The sequence below is a fragment of the Pan troglodytes genome, chromosome 8 (assembly GCF_028858775.2).
Source record: "Pan troglodytes isolate AG18354 chromosome 8, NHGRI_mPanTro3-v2.0_pri, whole genome shotgun sequence".
Classification (NCBI taxonomy): domain Eukaryota; kingdom Metazoa; phylum Chordata; class Mammalia; order Primates; family Hominidae; genus Pan; species Pan troglodytes.
Genome location: NC_072406.2, coordinates 75,295,923 through 75,322,308, shown reverse-complemented (window position 1 = coordinate 75,322,308; position 26,386 = coordinate 75,295,923).

Sequence of the window (26,386 nt, the reverse complement as noted above, 5' to 3'; positions counted from 1 at the left end):
AAACCAGTTGATTTAGGTTGTTCTTACATGAGACTCAATATCTCATTCATCTTATGAAAAAGAAGAAGGAAAGAGAGGAGGAGAAGGAGGAGGTGAGGAGAAGTTTGGTAATTAGGATGCTAGATGATTGTAAAATATGAACATGGACTTGAGTGATGAGGCTCAGGTAAAAAGCATTTTTTTTTTTTGAAATGGAGTCTCATTCTGATGCCCAGACTGGAGTGCAACGGTGCAGTCTTGTCTCACTGCAACCTCTGCCTCCTGGGTTCAAGCGATTCTCTCACCTCAGTCTCCCAAGTAGCTGGAATTACAGGCGCTTGCCACCATGCCCAGCTAATGTTTTGTATTTTTGGTAGAAACGGGGTTTCACGGTATTGGCCAGGCTTGTCTCAAACTCCTGACCTCAAGTGATCCACCCGCCTCAGCCTCCCAAAGTTCTGGGATTACACGTGTGAGCCATCATGCCCAGCCAGTAAAAAGCATTTTTGATTATTACATGGACGAATACTTCAGCTCATGGCACCAATCCTAACCAACCATTTTCTGAGTCTACAGAAGTGTATTAGGCAGACCAGGATAAGCAATCCTGAAGTAACATGAATGCTTGAAGCCCCTGTGGCTAAACATGCAACAGTTTTCTTCTCACTCACAAAAGCCTGCTGTGGGTTGAGTGGGTTCTCTGAGGTATCTTCCGTTCCCAAGGTGACTCAGATATCCAATCTCACCACCTTGGCACATGGCTGCCAGAGTTGCCAGAGCCAAGGAAGAGCACCTGGAGAGTCTCACGGGGCTTTTTGCTGCCCGAGACCCAGATGACCTACGTGGGTTACATGTTCCTGCCTGGCAGCAAGAGTGGCTGGGGTATGTTTTCCTCAGGGAGTTCAGGAAAATGAGGAGAAAGGGGTATGGATGAGCACTGAAGTCTCAGTAAGAAAAACACAACTTCTGGAAGCTGACAGTTTGTATTTCCACTCATCAGTTATGTGTTTTTTCATATGTGACACCGGCATACAGATGCCCACTTTGTGACTTTGTTGTGAGATTAGATAAGATAATGCACATAAATGCCTCATGCTTTACTGCCTCTATCTAATTAACCTGGACAAAAAGAGTGTGGTGTGATGGAGATTTGAAGATTGCTTCAGGGTGCTGTGTGCTCAATTAGGACTTCATTTCAAGCCCTAGGGTGAGCCTGCTGCTATTTGACCTGCCTTCTACAGAAGCAGTGTATCTGTCTGTGAGTACCTGTCACCAGCAAATGATAGTTCCTGTTTCTTTCCCTCTTGGCAAGACTGAAAAGTCAGTATTAGGTTTTAAGTTCTATTTAAAATATAACAACAACTTGGCCAGGCACGGTGGCTCATGCCTGTAATCCCACTCTTTGGGAGGCAGAGGCAGGCAGATTACCTGAGGTCAGGAGTTCAAGACCAGCCTGGCCAACACAGTGAAACCCCGTCTCTACAAAAAATACAAAAATTAGCTGGGCATGGTGGCGTGCACCTGTAGTCCCAGCTACTCAGGAGGCTGGGGCAAGAGAACTGCTTGAACCTGGGAGGCAGAGGCTGCAGTGAGCCAAGACAGTGCCACTGCACTCTAGCCTGGGTGACAGAGCGAGACTCTGTCTCAAAAAAAAAAAAAAACTATATACGTGTATATAGATATATATAGATATCTATATCTATATATAGTGTGTGTGTGTATTTATAAACAACTTAAAATAAATTGTGATTAAAAAACACATAACATAACTGAGTGTAATGGCTCATGCCTGTAATCCCAGCACTTTGGGAGGCCGAGGCAGGTGGATTACATGAGGTCAGGAGTTTGAGACCAGCCTGGCCAACATGGTGAAACCCTGTCTCTACTAAAAACACGAAAATTAGCCATGCATGGTGGCACACACCTGTAATCCCAGCTACTCAGGAGACTGAGGGAGGAGAATCTCTTGAACCCAGGGGATGGAGTGATCTCAGCATTGAGCTGAGATCGCATCACTGCGCTCCAGCCTGGGCGACAGAACAAGACTCTGCCTCAAGAATAAAAACAAAAACAAAAACAAACAACAAACCACATAACGTAACATTTACTCTCATAACCGTTTTTAAACTGTGCAGTTCAGCAGTGGGAGGTATATTCACATTGTTTCGCAACAGACCTCCAGAACTTTTTCATCATGCAAAACTGAAACTCTATACCCATTGAACAACACCTCCCATTTCCTCCTCCCCCAGCCCCTGGCAACCACATTCCATTTTCTTCTGTTTCTAGAAATTTGACTATTTTAGATGCCTCGTATAAATGGAATAACAATAGCTTTTAGGTTAAAACCATGATAGGAAAAACAAACCCCCATAGATAATGAATGGGCCCCTCTATCACTGCAAATAAAATTTTTGAAACCAAGAAAGGGAATTATGAGATCTGTGACATCAATAGACTTGATGGATCTCACATCTCCTCTGGTGGCCGTAAAGCAATTAAAAAACGCAACTGTGGAAGTTGAGATACTTATATTTCCTCATAAAATTCACTTCTTGTGCTTAATCTGTTACTCTCAGTAGTGAAGTTTCAGAATCATCAATATGACAGTACAGCAATATTGCCTCATCAGTCATGATTTACTTAATGTTTTCTGAATTTAGTAATATTTGATTAAAATTTAATGTGAACATATCATATCATGCCATATATATTATTGCATCCATTAATCAGGTAACTATAGTAATGAAATGCCGGAAGGTTGGCTGAAAAAGGAGCCAGTCTTGATATATGTTTGACATAATTCTGTGAGTGATTAACCAAAAAAAAAAAGTCAGTCATTCAAAGGTTCATTAATATATATTACTTTTACAATCATCTATGTATCATCAGATATTTTTAACCTTTGTTAAGCTTGATTTTTAATTTACTGAAAGACACTAAATATTAATAACCATGAAAAATATACATTATTCTGTTGAATCACAAGTTGACAGAATGATTCATAGTTTATTCTAATCTTTTTTGTATAATGATGTGTATTAAAACATTATCTAAGTTATTTAATCAGTTTGTCATGTGGGAAATAGCATATATTTAACATATGGCTGTGAAAGATACTAATTTAAATACCACATCATATTTCTATTATTTTCAACTTCCATGTCATTGGCCATAGCAGATAATCAGTGTGATGGTGCACAATTTATGTCTGACACAGGCTGATTTTTGTATGCAAATGTTCTTTTTTTCCTATTAAAACACTGAATTAGTCATACCTTGTTTCTTTTAATACTGTCATTTTAATCAGCTAACTAATGAGGGACAACTGGTATTAAACACTTATCTGCCGTGTTCATCAAAATAGTTAAGAAGAGGCACATTTGGAGAAATAATTGAAAAGAATAAAAAGTTGAGTCAACTGCAAGGCAGTTTAATTTTGACTTGATAGAGGAACGTTGATTATTTCACCACAATTATCCTCCTAGTTGTTCCCTCTTTTAGCTTCAGTTGAATTGTGCTTCATTCACTCATTCATTCATTAAATTTTTCATTGAACCCTTCTCATGACAGGCATTGTGCTAGGTTCTGGGATAGAGAAATGAAATGACATGGCCCCTGGTTTCTCTTAGCTTACAATCTAGTGATGATCAGACGCTTACACAAATGCAAGCAGAGATGAGCTCCAACATGGAGTCTGGGCAAAGCACAGTAAGGCACAGAGAGGAGTGTCAAAGTCAGCCTGAGAGTGACTGGAAAGACTTCGCAGGGGCTGACGCTGACTTGAATGGAGACTCGAAGTGTGAATAACAGTTTCCCAGACAGACAACTATGGAGGTGGGAATATTGGTGACAGGTGAGGATGGTATTCTAGAAAGAACCAACAGCATATGCAAAGGCTCAGAGGCTTATAAAGCAAGTTCCGGAAGAAGAGAAATTCACTCCTATCTCTATCTAGTGGATATGTACTAAAAAGTGTGGTGTGATAGAGATGTCAAGATTGCCTCAGGGTGCTGCATGCTGAACTATGACTTCACTCCAAGCCCAAGGGTAAGGCTGTTGATGTTTGACCTGCCATGGAGAGGAGTGGTTTTCTAACTGGAGGCTTATAGGAGAAGACAAGGATGGGGAGAACGGGTCGGGGTGATGCACAGGTGGCTCCTACTGTAACAAATGCCTGAACCATGCCTTGGAGAATTATATCTTCTTGTCAAACACTCCCCAGAACTAACCAAAAATAATTAGCTTCAATTTTTCCCTTAAATTTTCAAACATAATATTGTAGACTGAATCAAGAAGCCTAGGTATACCGTACTTTGAAGCTATATTCATATTAGTGGGGAAAGCATCATAAGAAAGTAGACATTAAGAAGCGGTTTGAAGAAAACGGGCAATTGGACTCAGGGTGTTGGAAATGGAATAATTTCTATGATAAGATTGTTGCAGGATTTGAAGGTAATGAAGTTAGGACAAAAGGAAAGTGATACCCGGAAGGAAAGATCAAACCTGCCTGTCATATGTATCCGAAATGCTTGACCCTGTTCTTGGGTGTGGGAAGTTGCTCCCAGTTGGAAATAAATGCTCTTTATGGATGGATGAGTCCAGTCCATGGTGAGGTCAAAAATCATTTTCAGTGACTTGTTGCAACATTCATGATTAATGTTGATTTATTACTTGATCATTGTGTTATGTAAATAGGCGGCATCTTTTTTGTGTGTGTCTTGGTGTGATGCTGGTTTAATTGAGTTTGGGGATGGGGGGAGGAGGTGGGAGGTTCCAGGGTTAATACTGTTAGCATCTTCCTCAGTAGCAAACTCTTCTCATGATGGATGAAACAGTAGCAATAATCAGAGTAGCCAAACTGTTAATGGAATTCCATATGGGAAGGAGGGGTTTTATTATTATGGCAATTATATGACAGTAACAGAGAAGGATCTATAAACTAAAGAAAGTTAGTTATAAATGTTACCATGAATCAAAGACGGCAAAAAAGCATGCTAATTTGCTGACTGCTTAGCCAAACTCAAATTTTATTATTTTACTGAACAGTAAGCTCATTTTGTTAAACACACACACACATAAGCACACACAAAGACGCACACACAGATTATTCAAATTAGAAGCAAATTTATACATTTTCTAGAATGACAGAAATTTATGCAAAATAAAAATGGGAAACTCCACATATAATTTCTATAATGAAAATGGAATTGTTTTATAACCGTAAACTTTAATTAAATCCTAATTGAACCAGTATTTTATTTAAGTAGCTGGTTCATTATCTAGAAGCTTCTATTGGGGATTTAAGACTCAAAGTAGAAACAACTTTCATATCCCCAAAGAAAACACTCAAAGATTTACTCTACACTCAAAACTATAAGTGATGAAGAAAAGAATACCTGGAGATTCTGTGATTCTGAATAGATACCTGAGTTTCTAATGACCAAGGAATCTTTACCACCAATCTCCTTTTCTCCTGCGGAGTTACTGATACAAAAGAGAGTGGGAGGTGGGTGGGAGCACAAAGCCTCTTCAATTGTTATCAGATAGCTGTTCACAGAAAGGTCTTCCCAGAGTTTGCTGTGTAGAAAGCACAGCCCACACATCATCATTATTCATTCTTCCAGCTTAAGAGGCTTGTTTTTCGCAGATGTGCCCTTCCTGTTTGGCATTTGTAACTGTGGACTGTTGTTCAGTTGAAGAAAATGCGTCATCTAAATATGAACTGAGATTTTGAGCTGATTCATGAACACCTTTTGTTAAGTAAAACATAAAAAGGAGTATGGTTGCCAAAAATGAGGTACGCATCCCAGCAAAATTTTACTACAGTACATCCCACTAGGCATAAAACAAGAATACAACTGGTGTAATCACGGGAGACTTCCTCTTGGAGAAAGTGAAATACGAGTGACAAGGAACTTCCTAGAGAGGAGAAACAGACGATGTGCTTTAGCTTCCATTTTGCTTGTGTACACTCTATATTTATCTTGAAGCTTTTCCTATAGAGACTGTGGCATTATTTTTGGAAGCAACTCCCAGATTCATTCCTTAAAGCAAATTAACCTTACTCCTAGGCTTCGATTCAGGCATTTGTTTTAGGGAATGTTGTATCTACTCAAGCAATAGAGGGAAGGGAGCCACTGTCTTAGTCAAAATGACAAAAGGGAATGTTGTCATCACAGGGGATGCATTCATTCAGTTAACATTTATTGAGCACCTACTGTTAGCTTGGCAGTGTGTGCAATACATGCATGTTTGTGGAACTGATCTCTGGCCACCTCCATAACAGTTTAAGCTTCCTATGTCAGATGGTTAAAATAAATATGACCCAAGCAAATTTCGTCTGGGGATTCAGAGTCCAGGATTTTATTGTCACTACTAGAAATTATGGAGATGGTAACAACACCTCAAGGAACGTTTGCTTCAAAGCTGGTCTATTAGCTATCATGAGACAAAGTGGGATCACTCTGAAAAAGAACACATACATTTTCTCTCTTATGTCTTTTACTGCTTCCACAGTGAATCATCATCATCTAAGTTCACATTTGCATTTCACCAACTGGGAGGAAACAAACACTGTTGCCTTATTTTCTAACCAATGTTTTACAGAAAGGATTTAATTTTAGCCAAATTTTGGGTCTGATTTCTGGTTCTGCCTCTTTTCAACTCCATGACCTTGGATGAGTCACTCCTTTGAACCTGATTTTCCTCAAAGAAAAGACAACAAGCCCCTCCCCAAAAAACTAGAGGTTAATGTACATGGAATGAGATAATGATTGCAAAAGCACTTTTAAAACTGTAGGCTACTTCAAAGTCAATTAAGCCAAAGGCAGGGAACAACTTTCGATTAGCTACAATTTATTTAATTGAATTGAACCACTTAATCTTTTCTTTCTTAATTAGCATCTAGCTGGATGTTAAATTCCTAGATCAAATTAATGATTGGTTAATGTCCCAAATTCCATTCAGGATGTAGTTGTTACCTCTGTTAAAAATGCAAGTATACCTGAGCTGGCTGTTAGTCATTTACACCTTAGTACAACTGAAAAAAGATAAGAGGTTTATTTTAAAAAGAGAGGAAGAAATGTGTGAGGACTGCCTGGCTGAAGAAGATTGAACACCCCTAACAGGAGACAGAGCAGTTGGAAAAGATGTGTACACTCTCTTAAACTGTAATCCTGAAATTCCCAAAGCACTGAAAGTCAAAAGATACTTTTGTAACTCATTTGGTGACAAAACCTGACTTTACCTGAACTAATTTGGCCGCAATACCTGCCCCAAATGGATGCGAGGCTATTTAGATTCCTTATTTTCCCCACTTAGTGTGGCTGCCTATTCACAGGCTTTGCTGCAGAATATTAATGCCTTCGATTATGATTTTAGGCTGTTTTTATTTTTTCCCAGGCTCTGCTGGGGATGTTATGTAGTGCAAAGTACAAAGTCTGAAAAACTTCACATTCAGGAAAACACCTGGCCCCAGTGATTTTGTTGAACCCATACAGATGCTTTGCACTGCCGAGATTACTTCCATATTATTTTTGTCTCACCCAGACAAGCCCTTTTAAAAGCTTGCCTATGACCAAGAGAAACAAGCCAGACTGCACATAAAATTAATACCCTGTGTAGATCTAAAGAACACAGGATTATGTCCAGATGTGGTGGCTCACGCTTGTAATCCCAGCACTTTGGGAGGCTGAGGCAGATGGATCACCTGAGGTCAGGAGTTCAAGACCAGCCTGGCCAACATGGCAAAACCCCACCTCTACCAAGAATACAAAAATTAGTTGGGTGTGGTGGCACACACCTGTAATCCCAGCTACTCAGGAGGCTGAGGCAGGAGAATCCCTTGAACCCGGGAGGTGGAGGTCCCAGTGAGTCAAGATCACACCACTGCACTCCAGCCTGGGCAACTGAGCAAGGCTCTGTCTCAACAACAACAACAACGACAAAAAAGAACACAGGATTAGCTTCAGAATTGCCCCCATTTTTCCTTCTTGCATCTGTGTATTTCTTTTTGCCTTTTCCTTAGACAGTCTTGGACTTCTGGTTTCTCTATTGCCTGTGTGTTCTAATTTTTTTCTTTTTTTCTTTTTCTTTTCTTTTTTCTTTGAGATGGAGTCTCACTCTGTTGCCCAGGCTGGAGTGCAGTGCTGCAATCTCAGCTTACTACAACCTCCGCCTCCTGGGTTCAAGCGATTATCCTGCCTCAGCCACCCCAAGTAGTTGGGATTACAGGCACGCACCACCACGCCCAGCTAATTTTTTTTTTTTTTTTTTTGTATTTTTAGTTGAGATGGGGTTTCACCATGTTGGTCAGGCTGGTCTCGAACTCCTGACCTCAAGTCATCTGCCCACCTCAGCCTCCCAAAGTGCTAGGATTACAGGTGTAAGTCACCGTGCCTGGGCACAATTCACATTTTTTTTTTCACCTTTTAAACTTTGGCTCATTTCTGGATTCTGTCTTCCCTGTGGCATTGATCTGCCTCGATTAACAACTTCCTAACAACATAGCCTTTGGAAGAATTGTCAGCCTCTAATCCCAAAGGGCTGAGTTAGGAAGTGACCCTCACTGGGAACTGCCTGCCCTATAGTTAGTCCCTGAAGACCACCAGTCACGATGTCAGCTGTGGTCCCTGAACTAGGGTTGGCTTCAGCTGGGCGCTGCTGAGACATGCAGAGTCTCAGGCCTCACCTCAAGCCTTCTGAACTAGAATCTGTATTTCAGTAAAATCCCAGGTGATGTGTATGAGCATTAAAGTCCAGGAAGCCCTGCTCTGGACCAGTGTCCTCACTACGCCTAGCAGGATGCTAGGCTGCTCCCAGTGGAGGTTAATTTCCACTGAGAAGGTAATAAACATTTGAACTCAGCAGCTTAAAGTAAAATAAATTTCTATAGCAATTTATTTTGATGCAAAATTCTGTCTCATTCCCTTTATCTCAGAATCATCAGGCAAATAAGGCTTTCAGCGAAATGCTTCTTTTCTTCCGAGAGTCCTATTTTCAACAGAAACCACTCTTTTGCTCATTTTTGAGTAGTAGAATTCTACTGCTCATGGCATCACACAGACCTGTGGAATTTGATGAGGATCAAGAATTAATTTTTACTTTTTAATATCCAATCTTCTAAAACTTTCATTTTACATATAAAGTCCTCCCTGTTCTTAAAAACGATTTAAAGAGGCATATATTGGTACCTCCCCTTCGCCTATTTTTTTTTTTCCATTTATTTATTTTGAGACTGAGCCTCACTCTTTTACCCAGGCTGGAGTGCAGTGGCGTGATCTCAGCTCACTGCAACCTTCTCCTCCCAGGTTTAAGCAATTCTCCCTGCCTCAGCCTCCTGAGTAGCTGGGATTACAGGCGCCCACCACAATGCCCAGCTAATTTTTGTATTTTTTAGTAGAGACGGTGTTTCACCATGTTGGCCAGGCTGGTCTTGAACTACTGAACTCAGATGATCCACCCACCTCAGCCTCCCAAAGTGCTGGGATTACAGGCATGAGCCACCGCACCCTGCCTTCCTTTTTTATTTTTATAGAGACAGGGTCTCGCTATGTTGCCCAGGCTGGTTTCAAACTCCTGGGCTCAAGCGATCCTCTGGCCTTGGTCTCCCAAAATGCTGGGATTACAGGCGCGAGCCACTGTACCTGGCCTTTTGCCCTATCTTTTTTTTTTTTAGTTGAAGTCTCCCTCTGTCACCCAGGCTGGAGTGCAGTGGCGCAATTTTGGCTCACTGCAAACTTTGCCTCCCAGGTTCAAGTGACTCTCCTGCCTCAGCCTCCTGAGTAGCTGGGATTACAGGCATGTAACACCACACCTGGCTAATTTTTGTATTTTTAGTAGAGACGGGGTTTCATCATGTTGGCTAGGCTGTTCTCGAACTCCTGAGCTCAAGTGATCCACCCTCCTTGGCCTCCCAAAGTGCTGGGATTACAGGCGTGAGCCACCACGCCCGGCTGTGCCCTAGTTTTTAATTACAGTTTGCCCAGAAGTAGTCATAAGGAATATTTAAAATAATCACTTATTACTGACAATTGACACTTTCCCTGAGTTACAAAGCAATTAATAAAAACTCTTGGCATAAATCAATATATTTTCCCCAAACAAGTTAAAGCCCCAAATCAATGGCTTTCCCCCAGTACTTAATACCGACGCTTTTGCTAAATCACAGTGGTGCTCAAATGGCACATATGGCCACACTTGCTTACAAAATAAAATATTTTGAATAAAACTAGCAAACCTCAATTCAGCAACTATTCATTATGATTTATGGATGTGGTCCTGGGCTTGGTGGGTAGCACAAAGGCATACAAGCTCTAGCTCCTTCCCTCAGGAAACTTACAGCCTAACAAGGGACCTACAGCATGTACTGAAATGACTGTTTTATATAAAGAATGTAAAAATTTCCATAAAAGCATAAACATGGCACCAGGGGACTTTGGAGAAAACGGAGAAAACATCTGGTTGGGGACAGACACATTCGGGAAGCTTCCACTCAGTAGAAACTTTACTACAAAAACTCTTAGTTATGATTTTTAAAAATCCAACCCTGCCTAGATGCAACTTTTTCTTTTTTGTTTCTTACTTTATGCCATTCTCATATCCAAGTAGAGCACTGGAAAAAGAAAAACAAAAAAGAAAGCACAAAACAACTGCTTGCTGGTTGCTTTATCTCCTGACTCCAAAGTCTCTGAGCATCTGATCTGTGTGATTGCTTGAGCAGTTTGGCCACCATGCAGACACAGTCTTCTGTCATCTGGCTGCTCCCTCCTGGTGTCTCTGATGTATTTGGAAGCCAAGGGTTCCCCGTAGCATAGTGCCAGGGTTGGTCTTCAAAGATGGGGGTTTCGACTTTCAAGAAGGAAGGAGATGAAAAGAAAGGAAGCTGGGGCGTGGGAGGACTCTGAAGACCCACAGCGGGAGGCCAAAGGCCACCGACCTACAGTGACTTCAAATGGGGCAGCTATGAAAATAAGACTTTTTATAGTCGTTCCCAGTTGCTTCAGACTTATGATATATATTACATTTATCATATAGATCAACACAGTGTCTTTGCTTAGCAGAATAGTAACTATGTAGGTCACCATAGCATAGGTCAAGGAGTCAGAAAACTTTAGCTTGATGTCTGCCATTGCCAGACTGGCATTAACCTCCCTGCATGTCTCTGCTATTTATGACTTTTACATGCAGGCGATAATTCCCGAGAATAATATGTCAAGAAGGTTTCTGAGTTCTCTGGCCAGAGTATTCTCCTTAAATCCAGTGCAATGTAGGACACTGTTTGACAAATAAAACATGAAAATCTGTGAATACAAGGGAAACAGAGTCCCTCACCCGTAAGGCTGCTTCTCTTTTAGAAGGGAATTCTTGAATGACAAGTATCTGTGCAAGTGCTGTGTTTTTTATTATTCATAGAAAAATAGAACCATTACATTATTTGGTGAGGTGGGGCCTACTATGTAGCTGTTTGTATGACACATGAAAATAAATGTATAGGCTGGGCGTGGTGGCTCATGCCTGTAATCCCAGCACTTTTGGATGCTGAGGCAGGCGGATCACCTGAGGTGGGGAGTTCGAGACCAGCCTGACCAACATGGAGAAACCCCGTCTCTACTAAAAATACAAAATTAGCCGGGCATGGTGGCGCATGCCAGTAATCCCAGCTACTTGAGAGGCTGAGGCAGGAGAATTGCTTGAACCGGGGAGGCAGAGGTTGTGGTGAGCCAAGATCCCGCCATTGCACTCCAGCCTGGGCAACAAGAGCAAAACTCTGTCTCAAAAAAAAAAAAAAAAAAAAAAAAAAAAGAAAACAAATTTATAAAACCTTAAAATAAAATATTTAAACTATCGAATTTTTAAGCCCTTTAAAAGAAAACAGATTTGGGGATGTAAAATTTGTATTTCCACAAAGCACTAGAAATCCAAAGTCCAAACCACATGACTAGAAATTGAAGATCATAATTGAGGATCTTACCCAAAACCTGAGCTATTTAAATGGTTTTCGCTATGCAGTATAATTATATAGTTATACACCCCAGAATCCTGCCTGACAATTGAGCATTCAGAGCACAAGCATAGAAATCAGACTAGAGGCTAATAGAGAGTTCCTTTCTCCTTGAAAAAGCTCCCCCAGTCAGGCAGTGTGGGAAATTTTCCTAGGCTCATACTCACATCTTATTGTAAGGACAAGTAAATGGCTGGAGTGCCCTGAGGCATTCTTTGGGGGGAGCCTGGTCACTGACTTCCAAAAACTGAGCTTTTTTTTTTTTTTTCACTATGAACTTGTTTGTTAATTTCTCCTAGACTGTCACTTTTCCCCATTTCCCTGAATAAATACAGAGTTAAAAAAAGCTGTTTAAGGCAAATGGCATGGGATGCTTTACTCATAAAAAAACTGAGGGACTCAGTCAACATAATGAGGCAGTGGAGCTCCCAGGCAAGTCACTAAAACCCTTCTGCATCTCAGTTTCTCCGTCTGTGAGATAAGGATAGTAACACACATTCCCCTACCTCCCAAGAAATTTCCTGCTAGGAATACACTTACATGAGGGAGCAGGGAATCCCCTAGGAGAGAAAGGAGACCCCTCCCAAAATGAATGTTTGTGTGTCCATTCATTCAACACCCACTTCCTGTACAGAGGGCCTTTATATATTTGGTGCTCGGACAGTTTTAGGACACAACAGTGAAAAGATGCATGAAATTGTAGCTGAGCGAAGATGAGGAAGGGCAGACTGTCCTCTGGCCTGGCCCTACGGACTTGAGCCTGCTTCCTAGGGAGAGGGGACGTAGTTCAAAAGTCACTACTATTGTCTGAAAAATATCCCCGTGCTCTGCAGGGAGAACCTGGTGGCGCTGCAGTAGGATTCCTGTGACAGAGTAAGACCCTGACTCACCGGCTCAAGTCCCCACACCTGGAGCGGGGACAGCATCTCTCAAATGGGCTTTTGTGGCTTTCAGGAGCCTGGGTCTCACTATGGTCACAGGGAGCTGGAGCAAGAGAGGAGGTATCCTAGTTAGCCCTAGCTGTGCAGCTGAGCCACTGCGCCTGGCCTGGTTGACATTCTTAACTATGGTTTTTCTAAAAATAATGAAACATTACTCTTAAAAGAGCCAAAACTAGTTCTTGATTTCTTTTCTAATTATTCTTCCTTTTTGCGGATATCTTCTTGTTGTGTCTTTACCACAGCATACATTTCATCTATGCAAAAATGCGGTTCCTAATGAGTACCTACTTTGCCATGGCAATAAGTAACAGTTGTATCTGACACTTCAATTTTTAAACTTTAATTTGCTATTCAGTTCCTTCTTACTTAAGCAACTTTTTGTGGAGTGTTGTATGTTAAAATTAAGCAACTTTATTCAAAAGTGATCCAGATAGTTCGAAAACAAGCTTGGTATGCTGAGAAGTTTTGTACAAAGTAAAAAGAAATGGTTATAGCTTTGTAGTAAATGTGATAATTACGTAAAACTATTACAACTTTAGAGTTATTTTAAAATGATTTCTATTCACTTTTTTTTTTTTTTGAGACAGTCTTGTTCTGTCCCCCAGGCTAGAGTCCAGTGGCACAATCTTGGCTCACTGCAATCTCCGCCTCCTGAGTTCAAGTGATTCTCATGCCTCAGCCTCCTGAGTAGCTGGGACTACAGGCACCCACCACCACGCCTGGCTATTTTTAGTACTTTTAGTAGAGATGGGGTTTCACCATGTTGGCCAGGCTGGTCTTGGAACTCCTGACCTCAAGTGATCTGCCCACCTTGGCCTCCCACAAGTGCTGGGATTACAGGCCTGAGCCACCATGCCTTGCCTATTTCTATTCACTTTTTAAAAGTGATTGATGTACCAAAGGCATAGATCAAATGTGGTAAAGGCATAAATCAGTGATGTTTTAGCCACAAGCATTTGAAACTGACTATTGTTACTATAGGCAGCACATTGGGTTTTTAGAAAGGATATTGGTCACTTGTAGAATTTCTACAAGATGTGGAGAAAGAGGTTGGGAGATTTTTTCCAACTTTTTCCTACCTGGGTCAGAGATGCAATGCTTGGAGGTGGTGTAACTATTTTGTGACTGTGAAGACAAAAGTCACACACTAGTTGTATTAGTTAGGGTTCTCCAGAGGGGCAGAACCAATAGAAGTATAGGTACATTTGGCCGGGCGCGGTGGCTCACGCCTGTAATCCCAGCACTTTGGGAGGCCGAGGCGGGCGGATCACGAGGTCAGGAGATCGAGACCATCCTGGCTAACACGGTGAAACCCCGTCTCTACTAAAAATACAAAAAATTAGCCGGGTGTGGTAGCGGGCGCCTGTAGTCCCAGCTACTCGGGAGGCTGAGGCAGGAGAATGGCGTGAACCCGGGAGGCGGAGCTTGCAGTGAGCCGAGATCGCGCCACTGCACTCCAGCCTGGGCAACAGAGCGAGACTCCATCTCAAAAAAAAAAAAAAAAAAAAAAAAAAAAAGAAGTATAGGTACATTTATACTTTTATATATAATAATAATATACATAACACATTTTTATATATTTTGTGCATATATATATTTATGAAATGTACCCATGTATATGTGAGTATATTAGAGAGAATTGGCTCAGATGGTTACAAGGTAAAGTCTCACAATATGCTGTATGCTAACTGGGGAATGAGAAAAGCCGGTAGCGTGACTCAGTGCAAGTCCAAAAGCCTCAAAACCAAGGAAGCCTATAATGCAGCTCTTAGTCTGAGGGCGAAGACCTGAGAGTCCCTGGGAGGCTGCTGCAGGTCCTAGAGTTCAAAGGCTGAAGACCCTGGAGTCTGATGTTCCAGGGCAGGAGGAGAAGAAGCCTCCCTTTCGGGAAGGGGGACTAAGGAATCTCAGCAAGGTGGATATTCGCCTTCTTCTGCTTGCATTGTTTCAGCCATGCTGGCAGCCATTTGAATGGTGCCCGCCCACAGTGAGGGAGAGTCTTTCTCTCTCAGTTCCTTGACTCACATGTTAATCTCTTCTGGAAACATCCTCACAGACACACCCAGAAACAATACTTTACCAGCCATCTAGCAGCCCTCAATCCAGTCAAGCTGACATCTAATATTAACCATCATGCTAGTGAAGCAGGAAGTTAGAATGGCCTTAGGGACTTGAATTCTTTGAGTTGATACAGCAGCCTTGGACTTCCTACCTCTGAACATTTTCTTATTTGAGAAAAATAAAACCATATTTGGTGCAATCACTGTAGTTGGGTGTTCTGTTACTTGCAGCCAGATGCACTCCAAATTGACATTTTCTGCAATAACCAGGCTGCTGTTAAGGAACTTATCATATCATATTGAAACCTGAAATTTTACTGTGTGTGTCTCCTATTGAACACAAAGTTCCTTGAGTTCAGAAATTACCATCTCTGCATTCCTGATATTCTAGCACCTCCTGGCAAAAAGCTGGGGCTTTATAAATGTTAGGAGAATAAATGTGGTGGATAACAGTCTTTTATCATTTACATATTCTATACTGTCTCATTGCAGCTTAGACACTCTGAGTCATATTTAAGAGACTTGGTGATTCATTGGATGTGGCAAAAAGAGAGAGAAAGAAGGGGAGAGATTTAAGATGACTTCTAAGAGTCTGGATCAAGCAATTATAAATGAATTTAATGATAGTTGCCAAAATAGGAAACATAAAATGAGCAGTATATTTGAGAAGACAATGGGGTTTATTGCTATATAGACAGATGAGAAAACTGACTGAGAGGATTCAATATCTTGCCTAAGATCAAACCACCACCAAGTGGCAGAGCAAGAAATCAAATTTAGGAGGAGCCATACATTTCAGCCACAGCAGTACTACTGGAGTGACTAAAATGTCTACTCCTCTATTTCTGCAAGCATCTGTGAGCACAGCCAGGAGTTGTGACCAGGATGTTTCAACTGCTGAGAGCATCTAGATACATCAATATTAATGTTAGGTCTTTTAAAACATCATAAACTTTTTAGGCTGGTTGCAATGGCTCACACCTGTAATCCCAGCACTTTAGGATTGGTGGGTGGATCATCTGAGGTCAGGAGTTTGAGACCAACCTGGCCAACATGGTGAAACATGGTGAAACCCTGTCTCTACTAAAAATACAAAAATTAGCCAGGCGTGGTGGCAGGTGCCTGTAATCACAGCTACCTGGGAGACTGAGGCAAGAGAATAGCTTGAACCTGGGAGGTGGAGGTTGCAGTGAGCCGAGATCATGCCACTGCACTCTACAGAGTGAGACTCCATCTTAAAAAAAAAAAAAAAAATCAACCTTTTTCAAAGAAAATATCTTGAGAAATTATTTCTCAAATATCCAAATGAACCTGTATTTCTGGGCTGCAATATCCCATATACGTATGAGTGTTTGTGTCCTCATCAAATACTTCTGATTTTACAATTAAATTTTCTTAATTAATTTTATGAGGGAAAGTTCCTATTATAGAGTATAAAATTGTAAGTGCTTAAAAGTCTTCCCAAACTAAAGGCAACCTACAGAATTATAACAGCAGCATACATCCAACCCTCCTTTTATTGTTTTTATCTGTATACTAGGAATATTACTTAATTGAAATGATTAAATGAGTTAATACATTTAAAATACTCAGCATCATATCAGGCACTTAGTAGGGACTTTGTAAATATAGGCTACTATTATGAATGATAGTTTTAATTCCAATTTTCAGTAAGAATTTATTGAATACCTACTCTATTCCAAGCATATATGGACTCAAAACCCTACTGTATTTAAAATTAGCCTTTTCAGCAAAATAAAGGTTCGAAAATTTTCATCCTTTAAACTAATGTAGGATTTTAAAAAATTATTAACATTAGATTTACAAAAATTGCTTTTCTCTGAGTCATGTTTAAGCTAAAATTTCTTATCAAGCATAAACAAATCATATGCCATAATCGTATAAAATTCACTTCAAACTCACATGGAACAATGCACATTTCTTTAACAGGCTAGGAATCACATATTTGTTTAAGCAATTGGAAACTTTACAAAATCTTGTATTTAAGATATTACTTTTTAATATCCTTGCATTAAATAAAAATGATTACTTTTTAATATTGCTGGAAACCATCGTATCCCCAATTGTAAAGATATATTTCTTGTGTAATTTTATTATATGCTTAATAATAGTACCTGTGAGCTCAGATTTCTTTTGAATAAAATTGATTGGAAACAATATCTACCCTAAAACATCTTTAATGTCATTATAGATGGGTAGGAGTAAATTAAGCGGTATTTAGGCACCAAAGTCTTTAATTTCATTGCATTTGAGTAGGAGTTAGACATTATGAGGTCCAATTTTAAAAGTCGCTAATGTTTTTACATCTGAGTAGGAGTAAATTAAACAAAATCACTCCTGAGCTGCTAATATCATTTTAATTGAATGTCATTCGGTTTCTAACTGCTGTTACAACACTGCAGATAATGAGGCTGTTTCTACAAAGCATCTGAGACAGGGCTGTGGCTGCTGAAAATAAAGCTATAGGTTAGGAGATGATAGGGCAAGCTCTGGAACCTGCAAAAATAAGCCAGCTGCCGTCGATGGGAGAGGTGACATTCTGTTTGATGACATGACCTACATGGATTAGATCTATTGGATCACGGAGTCTAAATATCTGCTGGCTGCAAGTTGGACTGTTATTTGTGGGGGGAATTGACATTGGAAAACTACATCCTTCCCGATCATGAGATTTGTAGACTCTGAAAGCTAGAAGCACTAATCCCATTTATTTTGCCATCATGAATTATTCATAGGGTTTGATTCAATGGAAAGTTTGATGTTGAAATAATAATTAAAAAAGACATCCAAAAAAAAATAGACTGCTAACTTGAAGACATTCAAAGAAATACAAACAGTCAATAAAAAGTTTCTTCTGCACTTACGGTTATTTTTTGGGACCTTGAAAGATTTTAATAATTGGAGGAAGAAAAATTTTAAAAGTAAATCCAGGTTTGGTATCTAATCCATATAGCACGATTACTATTATTCTCTATTGAAGCTGACAAAGTTTTAGGTGGGAAGCAGATTTGTAAATGAAAGCTGCTATTAGACCTTTTAAAAATTTGATTTACATTTTTATCAAATACTGTTTATATACATTGCTTTACAAGCCAAAGTCAGTTAACATAAAATGTTATATTTACATAACATAAAAATGTTAGCTGTTTTGTTCGCCATTTTGCTCCATGTTTCTTAATATTAATTTTATATATATATATATATTTTTTGAGACAGAGTTTCGCTCTCATTGCTCAGGCTGGAGTACAATGGTGCGATCTCAGCTCACTGCAACCTCTGCCTCCTGGCTTCAAGCAATTCTCTTGCCTCAGTATCCCGAGCAACTGGGATTCCAGGACATGCCACCATGCCCAGCTAATTTTTGTATTTTTAGTAGAGACAGGGTTTCACCATGTTGACCAGGCTAGTCTCGAACTCCTGACCTCAGGTGATCCACCCGCCTCAGCCTCCCAAAGTTCTGGGATTACAGACGTGAGCCACCGTGCCCAGCCAGCCTATTTTGTTATCTTCAGCTTTAGAAATTGTCTATTTACTTTGAATTACACAAGATGAGAAAGCAGCACTCTTTGACACTTCCTGCCACCCCCACATACCTCCTCCTAATACACGCACATCAGCGTTTTTTGTTAAATTCATATTTAGAGTTTGATTTTTATGACTAAGTAAATAATACATGGGTTGTACTAAGATTGTATTTTCTTTTTAAGTACAACTTTTTTTATTTTTTATGAGATGGAGAATCACTCTGTCACCCAGGCTGGAGTGCAGCGGTGTGATCTCAGCTCACTGCAACCTCTGCCTCCTGGGTTCAAGCCAATTCTCCTGCCTCAGCCTCCGAGTAGCTGGGATTACAGGTGCCTGCCACCACTCCTGGCTTTTTGTATTTTTAGTAGAGATGGGGTTTCACCATGTTGGCGAGGCTGGTCTTGAACTCCTGACCTCAGGTGATCCACCCACCTCGGCCTCCTGAAGTGCTGGGATTATAGTCATGAGCCACTGCGCCTGGCCTTAAGTACAACTTTATTTTATTATTACTGAAATTAATGACTGCCTTTAAAAAATATATATATTTTTAGTATCTATCACTAATTCTTCTCCAAACTCTCCACTAGAATCATGAAATGCCTTTCAGTGGGGCCATACACATCACCTAATCTCTCAGTTCTACTTTATTTTTTCCCTTAAAAAAAATCACCCCGGTCCCCTTCTGTCATTTGTTCTAATCAGGAGTGAGCTACCTAGGTCTACCCTACAGCTGTCATTTTAGGGCTCATCTTCATCCCTCTGTACACAGGTTACCTGGTGCAGTGGAGACCGTTAATTTCCCTTAATTATCCATTCACCCTCTGTTTCACAATAGTAGAACTAGTAGAATTTTTTAGCTGGTAATGTAGCTGCTGATGTTATAAATAATTCTACATTTTCCAGCTTTTCTTATCCTAGGTGTGGCTATGTGGCTACATTCTGGCCAATGGAATGTAAGTGGAAATGTTATATAACAGATGTAACAGATTCTGGAAATTTTTTTGTTTGTTTGTTTTGTTTAAGACAGTCTTAGCTGGGCGAGGTGGCTCACATCTGTAATCCTAACACTTTGGGAGGCCAAGGCAGGTGGATTGCCTGCGCTCAGGAGTTCGAGACCAGCCTGGACAACTCAGTGAAACCCTGTCTCTACTAAAATACAAACAGTTAGTCGGGCGTGGTGGTGTGCACCTGTAGTCCCAGCTACTTGGGAGGCTGAGGCAGGAGAACCGCTTGAACCCAGGTGGCGGAAGTTGCAGTGAGCTGAGATCTTGCCACTGCACTCCAGGCTGGGCGACAGAGCCAGACTCTGTCTCCAAAAAAAAAAAAGGCAAGAGTCTCGCTCTGTCACCCAGGCTGGAGTGCAGTGGCAGGATCTTGACTCACTGCAACCTCTGCCTCCCAGGTACAAGCAATTCTCATGCCTCAGCCTCCCAAGTAGCTGGGACTACAGGTGTGAGCCACTAAATTTTGCATCTTTTTTTTTTTTTTTGGCAGACATGGGGTTTCACCATGTTGGCCAGGCTGGTCTCGAACTCCTGGCCTCAAGTGATCCACCCACCTTGGCCTCCCAAATTGCTGGGATTACAGGCATGAGCCACTGCACCTGGCCAGATTCTGGAAACATTATTTAAGAAATAACTAGTATGTTTCCTTTTCCCTTTTTTGAAACACTCTCCATTCTGTTGCTCAGAACATGGATGCCACCTTGGACTAGGAGGATGAGCCTGCCTGGGCGTGCCACAGTGGTGGGCCACCAACAGTGTACAACAGGCTACAGTAACCAAAACAGCACAGTACTGGTACAAAAACAGACATATAGACCAATGGAACAGAACAGAGAGCTCAGAAATAACACAAAAATAACATCACACATCTACAACCATCTGATCTTCAACAAACCTGACAAAAACAAGCAATGGAGAAAGGATCTCCTATTCAAGAAATGGTGCTGGGAAAACTGACTAGCCATATGCAGGAAACTGAAACTGGACCCCTTCCTTATACCTTATACAAAAATTAACTCAAGATGGATTAAAGACTTAAAGGTAAAACCCAAAACCATAAAAACCCTAGAAGAAAAGCTAGGCAATACTATTCAGGACATAGGCATGGGCAAAGACTTCATGACGAAAATGCCAAAAGCAATTGCAAAAAAGCCAAAATTGACAAATGAGACCTAATTAAACTAAAGAGCATCTGCACAGCAAAAACAAACAAACAAACAAACAAACAAACAAACAATCATCAGAGTGAACAGGCAACCTACTGAATGGGAGAAAATTTTTGTAATCTACCCATCTGACAAAGGTCTACTACCCAGAATTTACAACGAACTTAAAACAAATTTATAAGAAAAAAAACAAACGACTCCATCAAAAAGTGGGCAAAGAATATGAACAGATACTTCTCAAAAGAAGACATCTACATGGCCAACAACCATATGAGAAAAAGCCCAATATCACTGATTATTAGAGAAATGCAAATCAAAATCACAATGAGATAGCATCTCACACCAGTCAGAATGGCGATTATTAAAAAGTCAAGAAACAATAGATGTTGGCAAGGCTGTGTAGAAATAGAAACACTTTTACACTGTCGGTGGGAATGTAAATTAGTTCAACAGTTGTGGAAGACAGTGTGGTGATTCCTCAAGGATCTAGAACCAGAAATACCATTTGACCCAGCAATCCCATTACTGGGTATATACCCAAAGGATTATAAATCATTCTACTACAAAGACACATGCACACATGTTTATTTCAGCACTCTTCACAATAGCAAAGACTTGGAACCAACCCAAATGCCTATCAATGATAGACTGGATAAAGAAAATGTGGCACATAAACACCAGGGAATACTATGCAACCATAAAAAAGGATGAGTTCATGTCCTTTGCAGGGACATGGATGAAGCTGGAAGTCATCATCCTCAGCAGACTAACACAGGAACAGAAAACCAACACTGCATGTTCTCACTCATAAGTGGGAGTTGAACAATGAGAACACATGGACACAGGGAGGGAAACAACACACACCAGGGCATGTTGGGGGATGGGGAGTGAGGGGAGAGAACTTAGAGGACAGGTCAATAGGTGCAGCAAATCACCATGGCACATGTATATCTATGTAACAAACCTGCATGTTCTGCACATGTATCCCAGAAATTAAAGTAAGATTAAAAATCAATCAATCAATCAATCAAGTCCAAATTCATCCTTTAGCATGTGGATATTCAGTTGTCCCAACACCATTTGTTAAGGCTGTCCTTTCCCCATTGAATGTTCTTTGCATGCTTGAAAATCAATTGACTATTAATGAGTAAGATTATTTCTGGACTTTCAGTTATGTTCCATTGATATATCTGCCTATCTTTTTACCAATACCACACTATTTTTATGATTGTAGATTTGTAGCAAGCTTTGAAATTGGAAAGTGTGAGCCTTCCAACTTTATTACTTTATTCCAAAATAGTTTTGTCTATCTGGGGTCCCTTGAATTTCCATATGAATTTTAGGATAATCTTGTCCATTTCTGTAAAAAGGTAGCTGGAATTCTGCTAGGGATTGCATTCAATCTGCAGATCAATTTGGGGAGTATTATCATCTTAACAATACTATCATCCAGTTCATGAATGTGAGGCCTTTCTATTTAGGTCTTTTGAATTTATTTTAATAATATTTTGTAGTTTTCAATGTGCAAATATTGCACTTTTTTTTTAAATGTACAAGTTAAATTTATTCCTGTTTCTTTTTGATTCTATTGTAAATGGAATAGTTTTCCTAATTTTGTATTTGGGTTTTTCACTGCTAGTATATAAAAATACAACAAAGTATTATAGGTTTTATCCTTTAAGTTTGTGGAACTCACTTATTAGCTTTAATTGTATTTTGGGGGGTTCTTTGAGATTTTATTCTTCTTCTTCTTTTTTTTTTTTTTTTGAGACAGGATCTCACTCTGTCACCCAGGCTGGAATGCAGTGACATGATTACAGCTCACTGCAGCCTCGACCTCTGGGCTCAAGTGATTCTCCTGCCTCAGCCTCCCACGTAGCTGGGACTACAGGAGTGTGCCACCATACCTGGCTATTTAAAAAAATTTTTTTTGGTGGAGATAGGGTTTTGTCAAGGCTGGCTTCTCTCTCCTGGGCTCAACCAATCCTCCCACCTTGCCTTCCCAAAGTGTTGGGATTATAGGCATGAGCCAAAATACCTGGCCAGGATTTTCTACATACAAAATTATTTCATTTGCAAACGAAGATATTTTGCTTCTTCCTTTTTAATATGAATGCCCTCTATTTATTTTTGATGCCTAATTGCCTATCCAGAACTTCCAGTACTATGTTGAATAGAAGTGGCAAGAGTGGACATCCTTATCTTATTTCTAACCTCAGCGGGAAGCTTTCAGTCTTTCACCATTGACTATGAAGTTAGCCATGGGTTTTTCATTGAAGCCCTTTATTAGGTTAAGGAAGATTCTTTCTATTCCTAGTTTGTTGAATGTTGTTGTTGTTGTTGTTGTTGTTGTTTTAACATAAAAGTCTGCTGGGTTTTGAGGAATGCCTTTTCTGTGTTTATTGAGATCATCACATTTAGTTTTTCCTTTTTTCTATTAATATGGTGTATTACATTGATTGATTTTCATATTGAACCATCTTTGCATTTGGGGGATAAATTCCATTTGATTGTGGTGTATAGTCAGTTCAATATGCTGCTGGATTCAGTTTGCTATTATTTTGTTGATGATTTTGCATCTGTAGTCATAAGGGATATTGGTCTGTAGCTTTTTTCTCTTGTGATGTCTTTGCCTGGCTTTAGTATCAGGATAATAGTGGCCTCATAGAGTAAGTCGGGAAGTGATTCTTCCTCCTCTATTTTTGGCAAGTGTTTGAGAAGAATTGCTACTAATTCTGCTTTAAAGGTTTGGTAGAATTCACCAGTGAAACACTCTGGGATTGAGCTTTTCTTTGTTGGAAGTTTTTCAATCGATGACTCTATCTGTTTATTTAGTATAGTTCTGCTCAGATTTTCTATTTCTTCAAGAGTCAGTTTCGATAGTTTGTGTGTTTCTAAGAATTTGTTCATTTCACCTAGATCAACTAATTTGTTGGTATGCAATTGCTCATAATATTCCTTTATGATCTTTCTATTTTTATAAGATTAGTAGTGAAGTCCCCTCTTTCATTCTTGATTTTAGTAATTTCAGTCTCCTCTTTTTCACTTGTTAGTTTAACTAAAGGTTTGACAACTTTGTTGATCTTTTCAAAGAACTAATTTTAGGCTTTGCTGATTTTCTTTATTATTTATATATTTGCTATTTTGGTTATCTCTGCTGTACTCTTTATTATTTCCTTCTTTCTCTGGATTTAGTTTGCTTCTCTTTTTCTAGTTTCCTTTTTTTTTTTTTGAGATGGAATTTCGCTATTGTTGCCCAGGCTGGAGTGCAGTAGCACAGTCTCGGTTCACTGCAACCTCTGCCTCCTGGGTTCAAGCAACTCTCCTGCCTCGGCCTCCTGAGTAGCTAGGATTATAGCCGTGTGTCACCACACCCGGCTAATTTTTGTAGTTTTAGTAGAGATGGGGTTTTACCATGTTAGCCAGCCTGGTCTCGAACTCCTGACCATGATCCACCCACCTCGGCTACCCAAAGTGCTGGGATTAAAGGCATGAGCCACCGTGCCTGGGGTCTAGTTTCTTAAGCTTAAAGATTAGGCTGGGTGTGGTGGCTCACCCCTGTAATCTCAGCACTTTGGGAGGCTGAGGCAGGTGGATTGCTTGAGCTCAAGAGTTCAAGACCAGCCTGGGAAACATGGTAAAACTGCATCTCTACAAAAAATACAAAAATTAGCTGGATGTGGTAGCATGCATCTGTAGTCCCAGCTACTTGGGATGCTGCATAAGGAGGGTGGCTTGAGCCTGGGATGTCTAGGCTGCAGTGAGCCATGTTGCCACCACTGCACTCCGGTCTGGGAAACAGAGTGAGACCCTGTCTCAAAAAAAGAAAATAAAAAATTTAGTTATTTATTTATTTGAGGTCTTTCTTCTTTTATAATGCAGGCATTTACAGCTATACATTTCTTCTTGAGCAATGATTTCACTGCATCCCATAAATTTCCCTAGTGATTTTTTTTTGACCCATTAGTTATTTAGGAATATGTTCTTAATTTCCATATATTTGTGAATTTTCCAAATTTCCTCTGTTATTGATTTCTGATTTCATTCCATTGGTTTCAAAGAACATACTTTTTATGATATCAATCTTTTAAAATTTAATGAGATTTGTTTCATGTCCTAACATACTATCTTAGAAAATGTTCCAGGTGCATTTGAGAAAAATGTGTATTGTGCTGTTGTTAGGCAGACTGTTCTATAGAAGGCTGTTAGTCTAGTTGGTTTATAGTGTTTCTCAATTCTTCTATTTCCTTGCTGATATTTTTTTCAGTTGCTTTATCAGTTATTGAAAGTGGGCTACTGACGTCTCCAACTACTGTCCTTGCATTGTCTATTTCTTCCTTCAATTCTGTCAGTTTTTGCTTCATGTATTTTAGGGCTCCATTGTAAACTGCATATATGTTTATAACTATTATTTTTTGATGGATGAACCATTTTATCATATAATATCCTTCTTGTTTCTCATAATCTTTTTTGTTTTAAGGTGTATTGTCTCATTAGTGTAGCCACTCCAATTCTTTTTCGGTTTCTGTTAGTATGGAATATCTTTTTTTTTTTTAAACCTTTTATTTTTAATTTCTTTGAGTCTTTGAATCTACAGTGAGTCTCTTATAAGCAGCATGTAGTGGGACCATTTAAAAAAATCTGTTCTGCCAATCTATATGTTTTAATTGGAGAGTTTAATCTGTTTTCATTTAATGTAATTACTGATAAGGGAGGACTTAATGCTCCTATTTCACTATTTTTTAATGTCTCATATCTATTATTCCCTTTCAATTCCCCCATTACTGGCTTCTTTTGTGTTAAAAAGGTATTTTGTAGTGGACCATTTTAATTCTCTTTTTGGTTCTTTCACTAATTTTTTTTTTCTCTTTTTTGAGTTATTTCTTAATGATCACCCCTGGTGATCATTGTAATTTATAACAATCTGATTTAGATTAATACCAACTTAGTTCCAATAATTTACAAAAATGTTGCTCCTCTATGTCTCCATTTACTGTCCTCTTTATAGTATTATTGCCACAAATTACATGTTTGTACATTGTGTGGCCATTAATCTAGATTTATAATTATTGCATTATACAATTATTTTAAAAATCATATAGAAAAACAGGAGTTACAAAAAAGTACATTCATACTGTCATTTATGTTTACCTACATCATTACCTTCACTGGTGTTCTTCATTTAAAATGTGAATTCAAAGTTACTGTCTAGTGTCCTTTAACTTCAGCAAGAAGGGACTATCTTTAGCATTTTTTGTAGGACAGGTCTACTAGCAATGAACTTCCTGAGTTTTTGTCTGTCTGGGAATGTCTTAACTTCTTCCTTTTTTTTTTTCTGAGACAGAGTCTCTGTCGCCCAGGCTGGAGTGCAGTGGTGTGATCAAGCTCACTACAGCCTTGATCTCCCAGGCTCAGGCTCAAGTGATCCCCCCACCTCAGACTCCTAAGTAGCTAAGACTACAGGCATGTACCACCACACCTGGCCACATTTTGACTTTTAGTAGAGATAAAGTCTTGCTATGTTGCCCAGGCTGGTCTTGAACTCCTGAGATCAAGCAATCCTCTTGCCTTGGCCTCCCAAAGTGCTGGGATTACAGGCATGAGACACCACGCCTGGCCTTCTACTTTTTTTGTTTTTTGAATGGAATCTTGCTCTGTCACCCAGGCTGGAGTGCAGTGGTGCAAT